Here is a 17313-nt window from a genome sequence, read left to right on the forward strand (position 1 = left end):
AGCTCTGATTCAGGGCCCTTGGTACCTGAAAGACAAACAGGCCCAGTTTTGACAGAGATCACCCAAGAAACAGAAGGTGGGAAGATCTTAGAGGATCCCATCCCATGAATTACCAAAACCCAGGCACTAAAACATCATCTTGGCCATCTGTGTGAGCAGATTAGAAAAGTCTAGGCCCTCCTGGGTTATCCGCTGAGTTTCTCTTTATATACATTAATATTTTTACATATTTTGAAAAAGTTGTCTAACTTTTAGCATTTTAAGTGTGTTAAACCTTTACTTTCAACGATGAAAAAAATTAGATGAATTCTGAACCTTAAAAATAAGATTTTTACCTACCTAAAGACCAAAATGGCAATGTTATGTCATTGTGCTACCGTGCATCTCTAAGAGTAACTTTTGTTTACTGGATGTTGGCAGGTTATTCATCATGATGGAGAGTTTACAGGTCCTCTGTTCTCTCTGAACTCAGTTATAGCACAGTCAAACAAAGGGTAAGTAAAGTGCTTTCTGGGAAAATGTAAATATAAATAGAACTACTATAGAATTTCCATATCACAGAATACCATAAAGAGGGCTATTTCATTTCCAGTTTCTCTTACAACTGGGGACTGTTAGTGTAAGGACTATTCCTTAGAAAACATTTTTTCTTTTCATATAGAATTCTTTTTTTAAAATATAGAATTCTTTAGAATATGGATAATAGTTCAATCCATGAAATGAGGCTACATCCCTGAGACAAGAGTATTTAGAGTGAGAAGGGGAAGAGTTGCCAAGGCTACCATCATGGGGAATGCACTGATGTGGGTTCTGACAAGGAAAAAGTGAACATAGCTGGTAGGAATAGTCAGGGAACTAGGAAAGAACCAGAAATTAATTGTGTAAATCAGGGAGAAGAGTTTTAAGAAAGTTGAACATAATGGCCACCAGTTCTGCATTTTCAAAATATTAATCCTTGAAATTAATTACCTCTTAAAATTCACTGCTTGGGAAAAAAAAAAATTCACTGCTTGGAATTCAAGGATTGTCTACCCAAGAATGTCTCTCCAAGATTTAAAAATATTTTAAGTCTAGGCTTTTATTTTTAAAGTTGTCACAGTTAAACAGAAATAAAGGAAACAGGGCAAATGGTTTAAAAAATGAGAGGTTCCCTCTTGTTAATACAACTTGGTTGTATTAACTCAAGGTTTTTATACCTTCTCCTTCAAGTTTCTTTGACTATCCTCCAAACAGAGGAGCTCTTGAGAGCCTCCTGAGCCTCCTGTTTGGAAAATAGCATGGAGGATGCCTCAGTTGGCTGCAGAGGCCGGGGAGGGAAGCAAGTAGGTGAAAAGAACCACTGGTGCCCTGCCTTTTCCCTTTGGATCAGTTTCCTTTTCTTCACCACAATTACTCTCCCTTGAGACTCTGACACTCCCACATGGCTTTCACCATATGACCTTATGTTATGTTATGTTATGTTATGTTATGTTACATTATGTTGTTTTCATATCTTAGCTATTGTAAATAATGCTGCCATGAAATGGGGTGCATAATTTAAAAAAAAGAAAAAAGAAAGTTTTTTTTTTTTAAAGCTTTGCTTTCAGTCAGTTTTATTTTTACATCTCTCATTCTGTTTCTTTGTGAGCAGCTAACTTAATCACTTTCATATTGCCTGACTCCATCCATCCTGAGAAACGTTCATTGAGACAGGTTGGGTGATTGGTTAGGAAAGAAAAGGAAAAGAAGGGAGAGAAAAGTGCCCACCTTTGTGACTAAATTGATGGTCATCTTTCCGTTGATAATACAGGTAGAACAGATGTACAGTAGAACAGATGTACTAGTTACAAATGATAATCTGGGGACTCAGGGTGTGTAGTCACCCCACCCCCATCCATGTCACCCGGCCGTATTCAACAAACTGATCTTGTTTGATTCTTGATCCCAAAGCCCTTTGTGCAGATCATCATACTGTGGATGTCAGTAAGGCATTGCTTTCTTTTCCCTTCAGTGAAGCCCAGGGATTAGATTAGGTGAAAGTGAGTTTATCCTAATGGCTTATTATCTTTGCTGGCAACACTCTTCTTGATAAAAGTGTTAAAGGTGAACACAATTCTGCTAGCTACGCAACATTGCTTCATCACTCAGTAACTTGTTTACCTATGCTGATATAAGTAAATCTCTGTACACATTTAGTTTCCATCATCCCCATCAAGGGAATTAGTTAAGCTTTTATCACAGCATGTGTTGACCAATGTCAAAGCGACTTATGATGTGGGATCATATTTTTAAAATTCTGGACATGTAAACCAATAACCTTTTAATTTTTTCATCTCAGATTCGCTCATCCCATACGTCATTACTCAAAATGAGCAAAGGCTACATTTTGTCTCATGGAACCTTTGAACACCATGCATCTGTTTACATGTGAAGCTCCTGCAATTATTAAAACCAGATGCTATCCAGGATCCTCATGGAAATAAGTCCTTATGGGTGGCTAAATTTTCCAGTTAGATGAAGATTTATTATTCTAAGCTAAGAACTTTATTCTAATGATCTTAGTTGGAAACTTTGGAAAATAGGATTTGTATCCTGTCTTCCTAAATAAAAGGTCATGTGATTATTTAGGAACAACTTTATAAACACCAGTAAAATCCAGGGATCACTTGCCCCTGTGCTAACTGGCCCTAGACTGATGTGCTTTCATATTAGTAAATGGGATTTGCATTGCTTTTCTGTATTTTCCTTGTTATCATCAGCCCTTCTCTTCTCCTTTTATTTTGCTACCTCAAATCAATCATGAGATTAGAAGCTAGATTATAAATCTTAATAGAATTGTGTATATTATAGATATGGTATAAAATGCTGATTTTTAAAATAAACATGGCATATCTTTCCTTTTATTTAGGTTTGTTTGTATTTTTTTTTGTCTTTTTAGCTTTTATTGAAATTCCTATGTTAACATACGGTGCAATATTAGTTTCAAGGGCACAATTTAGCAATTCAATATTTACATTCAACACTTGGAAACACTGATTTTCTAAAAAAATGAACAAGCTTTGCTGCAGAGTAGTATTTCAAGCAAGTTGCTCAGAGGCCTTTTCGCTTTCTTCCCATGCTCTGTGCATGTGCCTTCAGCTGGCTTCCCTGGTGGGGCTGGGAAGGAAACAGAGGAGTGACTAGAGGATAAGTAGCATCTGAATAAATGAGTTAACCCTGAAGGCAGAACTCTAAGAATCAGATATATGACATTCCTTGGAATGTTTCAGTCTCCAATGCCCACTTAGAAGCATGGATGTAGAATTAAGTGGTCCATATATGAGGGATAGGGAAGAACTAGTAAGGGAGGAAAGAAAAATCACTCATTTTGTGTGAGTTTAGTTACTACTCTGCAATGATGGCTCAATTACTGTCACGTATATGGTATTCTGTGGGATTCACATGCTCCCTGGAAACTGTATGTTTGAGAGATAGAGGTAGGAGACAAGACAGAGACAAAACCATGTTGTCAGTGAAAATTATAAAACATACATTCTCAACAGAAGTGAAAACTGGCTCTCAGGAGGAGAAAATCCTATTTTTATGTATAAAGCACAGATAGGCATATACAGTAGAGAAACAGATATACAGCATATGTGTGGTATTAAAGTTTCATAGGGAGTCGTATAGAAACAATATTTAAATAGATTCCTTGGGTGGAGTGACAATAGGAGAAAAAGGTTGAGACATGCCACTATAAAACATGAAATCTGAGACTGGCTCCTCTGAATGAAGGACAAAGCCTGGGCTGCTGGCAAATGTGGGCAAGAGCAGCAGGGTCAATGGGTACCATTATTCATGTAACCACAGACAGCCCTGTCTTCCTCCCTAGCTTCCTTTCTCCTATTCACCCACACCACACCCTTTACTCCAGGGAAACCACCTACCTTTCTCCAAGGTGACATTCTATTTCTTGATGCTGAGCCTTTGTACATGCCAGTCCTTTGGCCTGGGATTCTCTTCTCCCCCTTTCTTACCTGCTCTTTCATCCTTCAATATCCAACTCAAGCATCGTCTGGTCCAGGAAGGTTTCCAGATATGTGCAAAACAACGACAACAAAACTCACCAACCAACTAAAAAAAGCAGGATAAATTGACAACAGAAATTTTTTGCCATTGAAGGTTGCTGACTTTGAGCCAAGGCCAGGATGTAGTAAGAGACAGAGCCATATGATGATGTGCAGAAGTGTTCTGGGTAAAAACGAATACCCTGAAGTCAAAGCAGGTCGTCAGACTCATGAAATGTCTCTGTGTAGCTGAAACCAGCAACAAAGAAGGGAAGTCACAGGAAATTAGGTGGAAAAGGTAATGGGGATCATATTATATGGGGCACTGTAGTGTTAGGACTTTGAATTTTCTACAAAATATGATGGCAAATTACTAGAGAATTAACAGCAGGGTGTAGTATGGGCTGACTTACGGATTCAAGGCCTCCCCGTTGGCTCCTATAAGGAGAAGTGATGGCAGAGTTACAAAAATCAAAGCAAGGAGGAGAGGCAGAATGCTCACAGGAGAGTGTAGGGAACACTCTGATCACTTGGACTAGCATGTTAGCAGCCTAAGTGGGTGAGAAATGGCCTAGAGTCCTGTGCACCTTCCATTTTCCTAGAAATGTGGAAAACTACTCCCCAAACTACAAACCTCAGTTCAAGAACTCAAAGGTCTAGAAACCTGGCCAAACCACCCCAGACTGAGGAGCGTCTCCCTTCTCAGGACTCTCACAGCTCTTTGCAAGTTCTTCCAATTCTGCACTTTCCTTATTCCATTGTAATACTTACTTACATATCTTTCTTTCATATCAGTCTGCAAGCTCTAATGCTTCATTTTTATGTGTCAACACGAGTGGGCCATAGGGTGTGTCCAGATAATTGGTTAAACATTATTTCTGATATGTTTGTGAGGGTGTTTCTGGATGAGATTAATATTTGAAGCGGTAGACAAAGTAAAGCTGATCACCTTCCCCAGTCAAGGTGGGCCTCATCCAACCCATTGAAGGCCTGAACAGAATAAAGGGCTGAATAAGCAAGAGTCCTTTCTCTCCACCCGACTGTCTTTGAGCCGGGCCATTGGTCTTGCCGGCTTCTTGCCTCAGCTTCGCACTGGACTTTATCTCACTGGATCTCTTGGGTCTCCAGCTTGCTGATGACTTCAGGTCTTATACTTCTCTGCTTCCTTCTCAGATTTCTTATGGTAAACCTCTCTATATCTAGAGTAAATCTATCTATACCAATTTCTTACAGAAAATCTCTCTAAATATAAATCTATTCTATATCTAGGCACTCTAGTGAGTCACCATTTCAGAACTTTACTCCTTAACAGATTTCCTTGGCATAGTTTTGGCGTGGGCATCCAGTTTTTTTTTTTTTTTTAATGTGCTCAACCAGAAAGGCCACGTGCATGTGGTTGTGGCAAAGTTACAGTTCTGTGGTTTCACGTTAGTTACCTAATAATTACTGTGTACTTAGTACCACTTACTGTATGTTACCAAAACTAAAGATATTTACTCCAGACTTCAAAACCTGTATTGGTTTTTTAAAAAATAACATCTGATGGAAATAAAAAAAAAATAATAATAAATCTATATTTCCATATCCTATTTGCTCTTTTTCTCCGGAGAACCCAGACTTGTACAAGCGCCTTGAAGGAAGGCTATTTAATCATCTTGTGCTATAGGCTATATGTTTGTATCCCCCCAACATATGTTCATATGTTAAATCTTACTCCCTAATGTGATAGCATTTAGAAGTGAGGTCACTGTGGGATGATCAAGTCATGAGCATGGAACCCTCGTTTATGGGATTAAGTGCCCTTATAAAAAAGACTTCAGAGAGCTCCCTCTCTCCTTCTGCCACGTGAGGACACAGTGCCTATGAATCAGGAGGCAGTTTCTCGCCAGACACCAGATCTGCCGGCACTGTCATCTTAGAGTTCCCAGCCTCCAGAACTGTGAGAAATAAAATTCTGTTGTATATAACCCACCCAGTTGATGGCCTTTTGCTGTAGCAGTCTGAATGGACTGAGACATTTTGACACCTATAAGGCCCAAGACACGACTAGGCACATAGTAATGATAGCCAGCATCAAGCTTGCACAGTGTGCTTCAGCATCTTTTAAGTGGTATTTCATTTGAAACAATAAGGAGATGAGATAGGTATTCTCATTACCCCATTTTCAAATGTAGAAACTAAAGTACTGGGGGTTTAAGTGACTCATCCAAGCCCATAGCACTGGCCATAGAACTAGCTAGAAAGTGATTGCAGTACTGTCAAACTCATCTCTCTAAAGACTGAGACTTCTCTTGTAGCCGTTTTGCTACCCTACCATAATAAATGTTTTGTTCTTGAGCCTTGGAGAGAACCCAAATTGGTTTGAGATTAAAATTGGATTGAGTGAAATTATCAGTAATTACATAAACATCTTGTTCAGTCTCTAGTGACACATCCCAGTGCCTCTCTGCTATAGTTTTTCTGGTAAAAGAGGCACTGGTTTGGGCCAAAGTTCTCTGAGGCTGAAGATCACAAGAGTGCCCTTCTTGGGTTTGCCAGGAGCATGGCAGTGGAGTAGGTCAGCCTCAATGGGCCTTCAAGATCCTTTGGAGCAAATACACTGTTGATCATTTTCAACTAAAATTGTCCTACCCTCATCTATAGCTGAAATGGCTGCAGGCCTACTGTTAGTTTAATCAAAAAGCATTATGGCTTATTTGTTTAGTTATAATAATAAATCTGTATTCCTCTATTCACACAGACGTCCTTTGAAAGGATCACTTGTGCTTTTAATAACTAAATATGATCGATGCACAAAGCACAATGACCTATTGGACACCGCCACCTCAAAGCATTTTTAGAACAAAGCCAAGTGTAAATGAATACACAAACAAGCAACCTATTAAACCCACAACTCTGGCTTACCTACCACAATGTGCTGATGAAGCTTGGCAACCACCAGTGTGCAAACATTTTCCCAAGAGAGACACATGGGAAGAACCACCGTCTGACAAGCGTGCTCAGTGAAGGTAAGCCCAACGATTTGTACACAGAGAGCTTCTCTTTCTTCAGGCTGACAGAATATTCTTAAAATTATTTAGCAGAATTTTTACCTTCTCTCTTTTCTCCTGTAAAAGACATGGGTGTCTCTTTGTTTTCACCCCTTTGTTTTTTTCCTTGGCCAACACTGGGTGTTGGGCTGCTCTAGAAAACTAGGCAGAGGAGGTGCATTGCTTTTCTCTTTTGGCTGACACTGTGTTACGTGGACAGCCTTGCTCTCATCACCTCCTTCCTCCCACCCACTCCTCACCTGCGATTTCAGAAAGCCTATTGTTTTTATGTAAATCTAATAAAGTCTTAGTGAATTATTCCCAAACACCACAGCAAACATTAAGAATATAAAATACTAGCAGGGAGGCTGTGACTTTCAGGCTGTGATTTTGCTCAGAATCAGTGGGCACATTTTTCTAGTCTTTGTTGTCCTTTCAACACACGCCAAAGAAATCCCTGGTCTTAAAGAGACTGCTGTGTTTGCAGATCAGAGGGGGAGGTTCACAGAGTTATTCTGAAAATGAAGGAAAACTCTCTTCCCAAGGCTAATGCACCACAGATTTTTATAGTGTTCCTTGACAAGTGAGATCTCATAATTTGTAACTTTTTTCTATTGGTCAGGGTCTTTTGTGGCCAGGGACACAGAAAAAAAGGGTAGGAGCGATAGAAGAAGGTATAGAATCTGAGCTGGAAATGTACCTACTCATGGAGGGCTGGCCCATGTTGGGAAGTTGGTAAAAGAAGGAGTCTCAGCTGTACTAGCCTCTCCTTTTAAAAAGTGCCCTCCTTTGTTCTCCCCATCCCAGAGGTGTCTCCTTTCCATTCCTCAGGTTTTCTCCAGCTTCCCTACCAAAGCCTCTTCATGAAGTCAGTAGAAATTATGACAGAGAGGAATGCTGGAAACAGTTCTCAAATATAATCAGCTAAGTCCTAGTCCCAACTTTACCATTTACTACTGGTTTGAGTTAGGGCAAAAGATTCAAATCTGGCCTCTGTTTCTTCATCTATAAAATGGGAATCTCTTCCAAGCTCACTTCACCAACCTATTTTTAGGATCAGGTAAGAAAAGGTTTGGTGTGTTCTACAAAATCTAAGTACTGTGCAAATATGAGACACAATCAATTTCTACTTGATTATCTTGCACGTGGTGCTCAGTGGATACTGTGAATGATTGCTAAATGACTGTACTGTCTCATTTGACAAATGTTATCATTCTGAGAGATTTCTGCAATTCCACAGGGGTAAATCTGGCATAATTGGAAAGGGAAACTTAACCACTAAAGTCATTCTTTCTCAATCAAACTGAATAATCAAGTTGAATAATCAAATTGCATTGTTAAAATCAATTATTAGGTACCATGGGGCTGGTAGATGGTTAGCAACCTCAAGCTGAAGACCAATCTCATCATCTTAATGGGGCTGGTGCTATAGTCACTTATGGATCCATTACTAAATAGTTCTAACCTTGTATGGGTTCCATTATATACCAGAGAAGCTGGAAAATAAAACAAAACAGTAAGTTACATTTCTAACATTGTCTTGAAACCATGGCAGGCATGTAACTTATTTGCCAATCAGTAAGTAGAATGCACAGTGAGGTTTGGACCCAAGAGTTGAGTGCATAAAGTAATGCACAGGGGCCTTGTGGCAAGCACAGTGGTGAAGACATCTGGGTTTTCAGGAGAAACCATGGCAAATTTCCAGCATCCCATACCTTGATTTGCTTGACTGAGAAATCGCTGCATTTGACAGTCTACTTAGAAGTGACTAAATGATGTCTTCTTCCATTAGGGATAATAGGAAATAAGAGTCAGATACTATAGCAATTAAGGACAAATAAAATTATAGATTGCATCCTTGAACAATACCAGGGTTAGGGACACATAACTTTTAACTCCCCCAAAACTTTGTAAATAGCCACTGTTGACCAGAAGCCTTAGAGATAACATAAACAGTCAGTGAACATGTATTTTGTATGTTATATGTATTATATACTGGATTTTTATAATAAAATATGTTAGAGAAAAGAAAATCCTATTAAAATCATAAAAAAGAAAATGCATTTACTGTACTGTATTTATTGGAAAAAAGGTACGTATCAGTGGACCCACGCAGGTTAATCCTGTGCTGTTCAAGGGTCAACTGTATTTTTGTAAAACAAATCTTGTGCCAATGGAAAATTCTACTTGCTACCTCATCTGTCTTGAAGATGGTTCCATATCAGTACATGTAGATTGATCACATTTTTTTAAAACCTTACTTTTAAGGTATATTGTGTTTCTTTTCTACTTAGGCAACTCCATATACCATTGAAAACTTGGAAAGAAGTTCTTTTAGTAGCTGCACAAGATTTCATTGTATGTATACACCACGATTTATGGATCCATGGCTTCATTTTTACACATTTCTGTAACACATTTTTGCTATACTAAAAACTCTGTGCTAAAAATTCTTTTGACATTTTGAATTATTTCCTACAAAATATCCATCATCGAGTTTTATGTTAATACTTTCAGTCATTTCCATATTCCATAGACTTAAATTTAAAAAAAGAAAAGCTTTCCAAAGAACATTCCTTAAACCCACAATCCTTATTTATAGGAGAAATTGGAAGTGAAGTATTCTCCTTTTATAGCATCCTACAATATGAATTCTACAATAGCTTTTATTAATTTTTATAGTTTTCCAGAAAACATTTTATTTGCCCTTTGTTAGACTCTGCTATAGGTGAGTTCAGAGAGAAGACAAAACCTATAAACTTTCTCCATGCTGGCTACCAGGACCAGGTCAGGAGTCTTGACCCAATGGGCCTCCTGGGCTAAAGGAGTCTAAGCTTTAGCTCCTTCTTCTGGAGCTGCCTCTCACCCACCTTGCCCATCCTCCACAACCCAACCTGCCTTCACCCTTACATTCCTACCCCTCAGGAGACTGGGCCTGCAGGAACAAATCACTCCTGGAAGGCCAATGCAATAGACCAGGTGCCAAAGTCACTGTGTGAATTTCTGGAGAAACAGATACTGACAATGCCATTGAAACGGACAATCTGGGGTTGCCTGGGTGCCTCAGTCAGTTGAGTGTTCGACTCTTGGTTCTGTGTGGGTGGTAATCTTGGGGTTGTGGGGTCATGCTCTACAATGGGCTCCGCACTCAGTAGGGAGTCTACTCAAGTCTACTTCTCTCTTTCTCTCCCTCTGCTTCTCCCTCCATTTATCCCAACCCCTCTCTAAAATGAACAAATAATTTTTCTTAAAGATTTTATATATTTATTTGACAGACAGAGATCACAAGTAGGCAGAGAGGCAGGCAGAGAGAGAGAGGGGGAAGCAGACTCCCTGCCAAGCAGAGAGCCCAATGTGGGGCTTGATCCCAGGACCCTGGGATCATGACCGGAGCCGAAGGCAGAGCCTTAACCCACTGAGCCACCCAGGCACCCCAAATAATCTTTTTTTAAAAAAGAAATGGACAATCTGACCATCAAGCTGGTTATCAAGATCCTTCTGGAAGTAGTTCAGTCAGGCAGTAAAAACACTGAGCTTGTTGTCATGAGGCGAGATCAAACCCTCAATATTTGAAATCCTTAAGACACTGAGAAATCCTTTGTCAAAACTGAAAATGAAAAAGAAGAAAACACGAAAACAAAAGAAAGCATCACGGTGAATAAAATCTTGCTTGTAGCAATTTTAAAATTCACATTATAGATGATTCTCAAAATGACCTGCAGGCCTTTCCATTCCATTTAGCCATACTATCCAAGTGTCCTACAATAAAGTTCCATATTTTTTAACTTTAAAAAATTAGAATTAGAGGGCACCTGGGTGGCTCCAGTTGGTTAAGCCTCTACCTTCGGCTCAGGTCATGATCCCACGGTCCTGGGATTGAGTCTCACATCGGGCTCCCTGTTCTGTGGGCAGCCTGCTTCTCCCTCTGACTCTCTCTCTGTCTCTTATGAATAATCAAATAAAATCTTTTAAAAAATTAGAATTAGAGACTGGAGGGTGGGAGCAGTCTGCCAGGTGCCAGCGGAGGGTGGGGGAGAGGAGGAATGAGGACACAAGCAGGAAAATGAGGGAGAGAAAATAATGACACGATGGTAAAGAGGGAGGAGAAAGGACAAAAGGGGAAGAGTTAAGCAGCATTTGGCATCTAGGTGTCTTCCACAGACTTCTTTGAACAACCCTGTCTTTTGTAGGATAATTCTGAGAAGGTGAAAAAACAAAACAAAATGACAGCTTTCGGGGTCTCTTCATTGTTTATTTGGTTGATTGGGTTCGTTTTGTTTGCTGATTTGTTTTTTTAATTTCAAGGGTCGTTCTTTTCTATTTTGTTTTGTTGTAATGACCACAAGCTTTCGGTGGATTTTCTTTCAGATAAAGTATTTCTACTTCTCTTCACCTCCTTTTGCTTCCCTGTGGCAGATGCCGCGGTCGCATTACTGGTGGCGTTGATGTCAAGGCTGTCATGATCACAGGCCACTCATGAGGCAAGCGTCTGACTGAGTGGAGAAGTGCTCTGGCCTGCGGCTCTGCCACACTGTAGCACAGAGGCTAACTGGCTCTCAGGGAAGACTTCAAATGTAGGGTTTTATTGGAGGGCTTTTTTTTCTTCTACCTTCCCACTCAGAGCCTTCCGCTGACTCTATCTTCTCTCAAAGTGTCTATATTGATGGCAAATAAATCTCTACCTCCTGTCTTGACCTCTGTCGCTGGCTTCCTCACTCTCCCCTGCTGTCTGAATGTTTTGCATTTTGAAAGCCAAGGCACTCTTTTCTATCTCTTCACATGTCTGACCTGACAGGCACAAAATTAAGCAAGTTATATCTGCTCATTCACAAAACTTCAAATTTAGCTCTTTCCCAATTCCATCTTCAAGGCAGCGGCTGTGGTTGCCCCAGTTCAGCCACTGACGTGCAACTCTATCCATGCCCAGGAACTGCACATCCTCGAGGTGACCAGCCATGTCCCCCCGATCAAGGCTCATGTAGCCTCACTGGAGAAGATTGCTCCAGAAGATCAAGAGGTGCTCCTGGCAGGCATGCCCCTTGAGGCTGAGGACACCCTGGGTCAGCGTGGAGTGGAAGCTCTGACCACCCTAGAGGTAGCAGGTTGCGTGCTTGGAGGAAAGTCCATGGTTTTCTGGCTCATGCTGGCCAAGTCAGAGGGCAGACTCCCAAGGTGGCCAAACAGCAGAAAAAGAAGAAGGCAGGCTGAGCCAGGTGGTGGATGCAGTTCAATTTTGTCAATGTCATGCCCACCTTTGGCAAGAAGAAGGACCCCAAGGCCAACTCTTAAGTCCGATGTAATCCTGGCTTTCCCTGATAAAGACACTTAGTTTAGTCAAAACAAAAACAAAAAGAAAACCCACATCAAATTAACATATCACATTTAACCGTTTTTCCCCAAACCTGGACTTCTTCCTGAATTTTCCCATTTTTCATAAATGCCAGTCATACCCTGGATCCACAGGGAATCTAAGTCATTGTTATTCCTTTCTTTCTATTTTCTGTATTCAGTTTGGAAGCAGGTGTTTTGATTCTTACTTTTCCGCCTCTTCTGGATCTATATACTCCCCTGAAACTCCCTACCACCATCCTGGTTTGGACTTTTTACTACTTTCATCAGTACTGTTACGATAGTTTCTTGGTTTACTTTCCCAACCACAAGTCTTTAATCCGTCTTCTATATTGCTGCCAGATTTCTTTTCTGAAGAAACTGTAAAACAGGAGTCTGAGGGTGAGAGCCTATCCAAAGTCAGATTTGTCTGCATTTGCTTGGTAGTTGCATAAGGAACTCAAGATTTTAAAAGGGTATGGTCACCAGAAAAGTAGGGAAATTCTCCACAGTTGTGGTAGGCAGCTTTTAAAATGGCCCCGATGATCTTTCCTTTCTGGTATTCATGCTCTTGTATAATTCGTGAATGTGGGCTGGACCAGCTGACTTGTTCCTAACACATGAATATAGTAAAATGATGAGATGTTGCTTCAGAGATTCATTGACCAAAAAAAACTATGACTCATCTTGCTGGTTCTCACTCACTCTGTCCCTCACATGCTCTGAGAGAAGCCAGCTGCCATGTTGTGAGCTGCCCCATGACAGGCAAATGTGATAAAGAACTGGTGTCTCAGGAAGAGACCAAAATCCTGCCAATAGTTATGTGAGTGAGCTTGGAAGTAGAACCTCCTCCAGATGAGCCTTGATATGACACCACAGTCCTTGCCAACACCTTTACTGCAGCCTGAGGAGGAACCCTGGGCCAAAGGACCCAGCTATGTCATGCCTTGACTCCTGACTGACAGGAACCATTAAATAATAAATGCTTATTGTTTTAAGCTGTTGAGTTTTGGGATAATTTATTATACAGCAGCAGATAGCTAATACAACAGTTTAGTGTGTGTGTGTATGTGTGTGTGTATATATATACATATATATATCCAGATTTTATTTTATTTTAAAGTAGGCTCCACACCCAGCATGGAGCCCAACACAGGGCTTAAATTCATGACCCTGAGATCAAGACCTGAGCTGAGATTAAGAGTTAGACACTTAACCAACTCAGGCACCCAGGTGCCCATATCCAGATTGTTTTTTAGCTTTCTCCTCTCCCTCTACAACATATAGTAGGAACCAAGGGGACAATGGGCTGTGATAATTTCTGGCAAGGCCCTGAAAAGGAATAGCTTGCTGCTTCATGGACCAAGTAATAGAGTGTGACGTATGATGGGAGGAGTCTCCCCTTAGTAAAGGAAATGGGAAGAGTTAAATGCAAGCATCAGTGGCACATCAAAATCAGGAGACTGGACTATGACTCGGGTGCCTTTTCTTCATCAGAAAAGAGAGGTGATATCACGGCAACAATGCAGGATACACACAGCCATTGTTGGGGTCCATCATGCGGAAGTGGAGAGAACACAGGATAAGCAGAAAAAAAAAAATTAGAATTACTTATGATACACCCTGGAGTCTTCTTGAACGATCTGAAAAGGGCTGCTACCAAAGCTGGAAAGCATCCTGTTTCTTCTGTACCATTAGGCCCCAGCTCATCTTCCATGTAGATGGAAACACGGAAAATACAGACCTAACCTGCCTCCAACGTGTCACTTCACTGCTTCTGTTGCTTGCTTTTGAACACCCCAACATTTGGCTTCTGCATCTATTCCCTGTCTTCATTTTAGTCAAAGGGATGTCCTCACCCTCTTATAATGCACTCTATTCACTCTCGCTAGACTTCCCACTGAATATGATTGCCTTTTCCCTTCTTATCTAATGCCCATCCATTTGCAAAGCTCATGGGAAATCCTAAATTCTATATACCATGCAAAATGATTTAAACAATGTATCTGTATCTACCATGAAGTTATGTAATATCAATTTACTAACTGAGTATATATGCCAGTTTATTTAGAACACAGCTGACATCGGCTGGATGTTCTCAGATACACCATATATGTATTGCATGGCCATTCCCCTTAAAGACTCTCAATCTTATTATGAAGACAAAATCTTCCCCTGTGAAGCAACCAGAGAACACAGACAATATAAATATATTCTTAATCCTTCTAAAGCAAGTCAAGTTGCTGCTTAGACGTGCTTACCTCTTGGAAGGAGAGATTAAAATGGTTTTTGTTGCTTCAGAGTAAATTTCTCCTTCCACCCTCAACTTGACATTAATAATAAATGGGAACTTTTAGGTTCTAGTGATGGCACAGATGGTCATCTGGAAATTAGTCCTTACTTGAAGTTCATTAATCAGAATTCTTCCTGGTGAGTAAGTCAATTCTACCGCTCTCAGCTGTCTGTCACCAAATCCAGATGTCTGCATCTCAGAGAGGGGTCAGAGGGAGCAGAGGTAATGTCAGTAAACTAACTTGGTCAACATATAAATTTAACATCATAACTTGTTATGTGATGCCTGCCAACACATTAATCCAAACTATTTCCTAGTCCCCTCCCCTAGGCCCATATGAATTAAAATGCAGAAAGTCTATAGTTTTTAAACTTGTTTCATAGCACGATTTTACTCTGTCACTGAATACTACTTTATTTCTTATAACTTGTCTATCATGCTTGTCCCTGAAAAAGAATGTAACTATATCTGGGAATAATTGCAAGGTGTTAATAATTTCAAAATAGGATAATACTTTGAAATATCACCTGATACAATCTTTACTTATGATAATCTTATTTTAATGTTATTGTCCAACCCTTTACCCAATAAGGATGAAGCGACCATTCCTTCAGAGCATAAGCAGAACCAGCTTTAGGTCTCAAAATAAACTTTTAAAAGTTAGGTACAGAAAGTCATGAAAGTACAGGGCTTCCTATAACAACAGCCTTGCAACTGAGAAAGAGAGGATTTTCTAAATTCCTAAAGCTTCCTTTTAAAGGTCTGGAATCACAAAGCACAGAGATTTGCTACAAACTATGGGGGAGAAAGGATGTACATTATGATCTTTTTAGAGGCAATTTCCTGTTGCGCCCTGGTGGTAGCCTGGAGAATGAGGAGAGGGGACAGAAAGGAAGTGGGTGTAGTGCCTCTAATAGTATTTTGGCCTTCTCTCCTCTTCTAAGGTGGAAATCCTGAGTGGGAGCTGGGAGGGGATGAAGGGAAGGAGAAGTAGAGACATCTGAATGTAATCAGGACTTACACTTTTCTTCCCACTGGCACCAAAGTGATCTATGTTGATTGACATGGGGTGAAACAGCAATTATCTGTGTTTAGGTCAAGAGAGGTCTCAAGTGAGCATTGGCTCCTGGTTCCCTAGGATTTGTGCAAGCCAAGGAAAGGTCCAGAAGTACTCCCGTCCCCTCACTGGGAGATCTAGTAAAACTGCTGAGAGTACACAGATTTGTGGGTTCTTCAGATGGATGAGGCATGTAGATGTCACTACCAGAGGCTATGACAGGAAACACTGACATCAGTAGCAATAGCCGCTAACTTGCCCCAATACAGATGGAACCCACTGCTTTAGAATATCATAGAGACCACAGAGAATGAAACACCCAGAGCCATCACAGAATACCCCAGTGCAGCATGTGGACCAGATAACTATCCCTTTGTGGTCACAAGGTTTCAAAAGTACCCTGTAGCCCACATGCCTTGTGGTTACAAGCAAAGGAGGAAGGAGAGAGAAGCTGTGAAAGACTGACCATCATCCCCAATAAGATGAGTTAATCTGAAAGAGACAAACTTTCAAGAGGAAAATTATCTTTGATTAGAAAAATTAAGGTTCTCACACCCACCCCTTATCCTGCCAATCCTTTCCTCCCTTCCCCTCATCTAGGGAAGCAAGGTCGTCAGATAAAGTAAAGTTTGGTTTCACAGAACTATCATTAGTTTTCTTCCTTCTGAATCATAATGTCTATAAATCTGACATTGCCTAAGATAATTTCTTCCTTTCCAAGTATACTTGAGGAACATGGGGAATATGGAGGATCCTAAGACTTAGTGATAGGTTTTGAAACAGTTTCACAACATGGTAAAAGCCCATCACACACTCTAAGAGAGGTCCAACACCTCCAGATGCATAAATTGTAGGGACAACAATTTGCTACATTAATGAAATGAGAGGTCTGGTTAGGGTTGGCCAATCACTGATCACACTGTGACCAAATTTATATCACACCTAAATTCACAATGTTGCAGGGCACTTCATCAGGATGTAATTAGAATACTTGAAAAACATAAGTCATCAATATTGAAAAAGGCTAAGATGAAGACTGCACCCTTTTTAATGAAGCTGTTCTATTTCTTTTCTTAATCAGAGGGGTGAGAAGACTATGGCAGTCTTCCAGGTGGTGGTCTTATGTTTATTTCTTTATAGTTTCTGTAATACAATAGTACCCACTGCTTCCCACTGAACAGATTAAGATCCTATAATACTCAAAATAAAACACACAGGGTGGGCACCTGGGTGGCTCAGTGGGTTAAAGCCTCTGCTTTCTGCTCAGGTCATGATCACAGGGTCCTGGGATTGAGCCCCGCATCGGGCTCTCTGCTCAGCGGGGAGCCTGCTTCCTCCTCTCTCTCTGCCTGCCTCTCTGCCTACTTGTGATCTCTGTCTGTCAAATAAATAAATAAAATCTTTGAAAACAAAACAACACAAAACAAAACCACACAGGAGCACCTTAAAGTTTTGTGAAAAGCTGAGCTATTCTTTCCGTCTGTGCTAGTGAGGCTATATTTTACAGTAGTGAATGTGAATGGCTGAGGAAGTGGCTGGCACGAGTCCTTTTCTACTTTTCCAAAACGTGTAAAATCTGCT

General features: G+C 40.4%; 1 long non-coding RNA gene across 1 annotated transcript in view; it reads right to left on the reverse strand.

Moving 5' to 3' along the window:
- Nucleotides 1-2917: 2917 nt before the first annotated feature.
- Nucleotides 2918-17313, reverse strand: part of LOC125081021 (uncharacterized) — an 88130-nt gene continuing 73734 nt past the window's right edge. The window contains exons 7-10 of the long non-coding RNA XR_007121560.1: nucleotides 14644-14864; nucleotides 10528-10661; nucleotides 6930-8550; nucleotides 2918-4274 (exon numbers count right to left, since the gene is read on the reverse strand). This is a non-coding gene — a long non-coding RNA (uncharacterized LOC125081021). The remainder of the gene's footprint in view (nucleotides 4275-6929; nucleotides 8551-10527; nucleotides 10662-14643; nucleotides 14865-17313) is intronic.

This window comes from Lutra lutra, chromosome 11 (assembly GCF_902655055.1).
Source record: "Lutra lutra chromosome 11, mLutLut1.2, whole genome shotgun sequence".
Taxonomy (NCBI): Eukaryota; Metazoa; Chordata; class Mammalia; order Carnivora; family Mustelidae; genus Lutra; species Lutra lutra.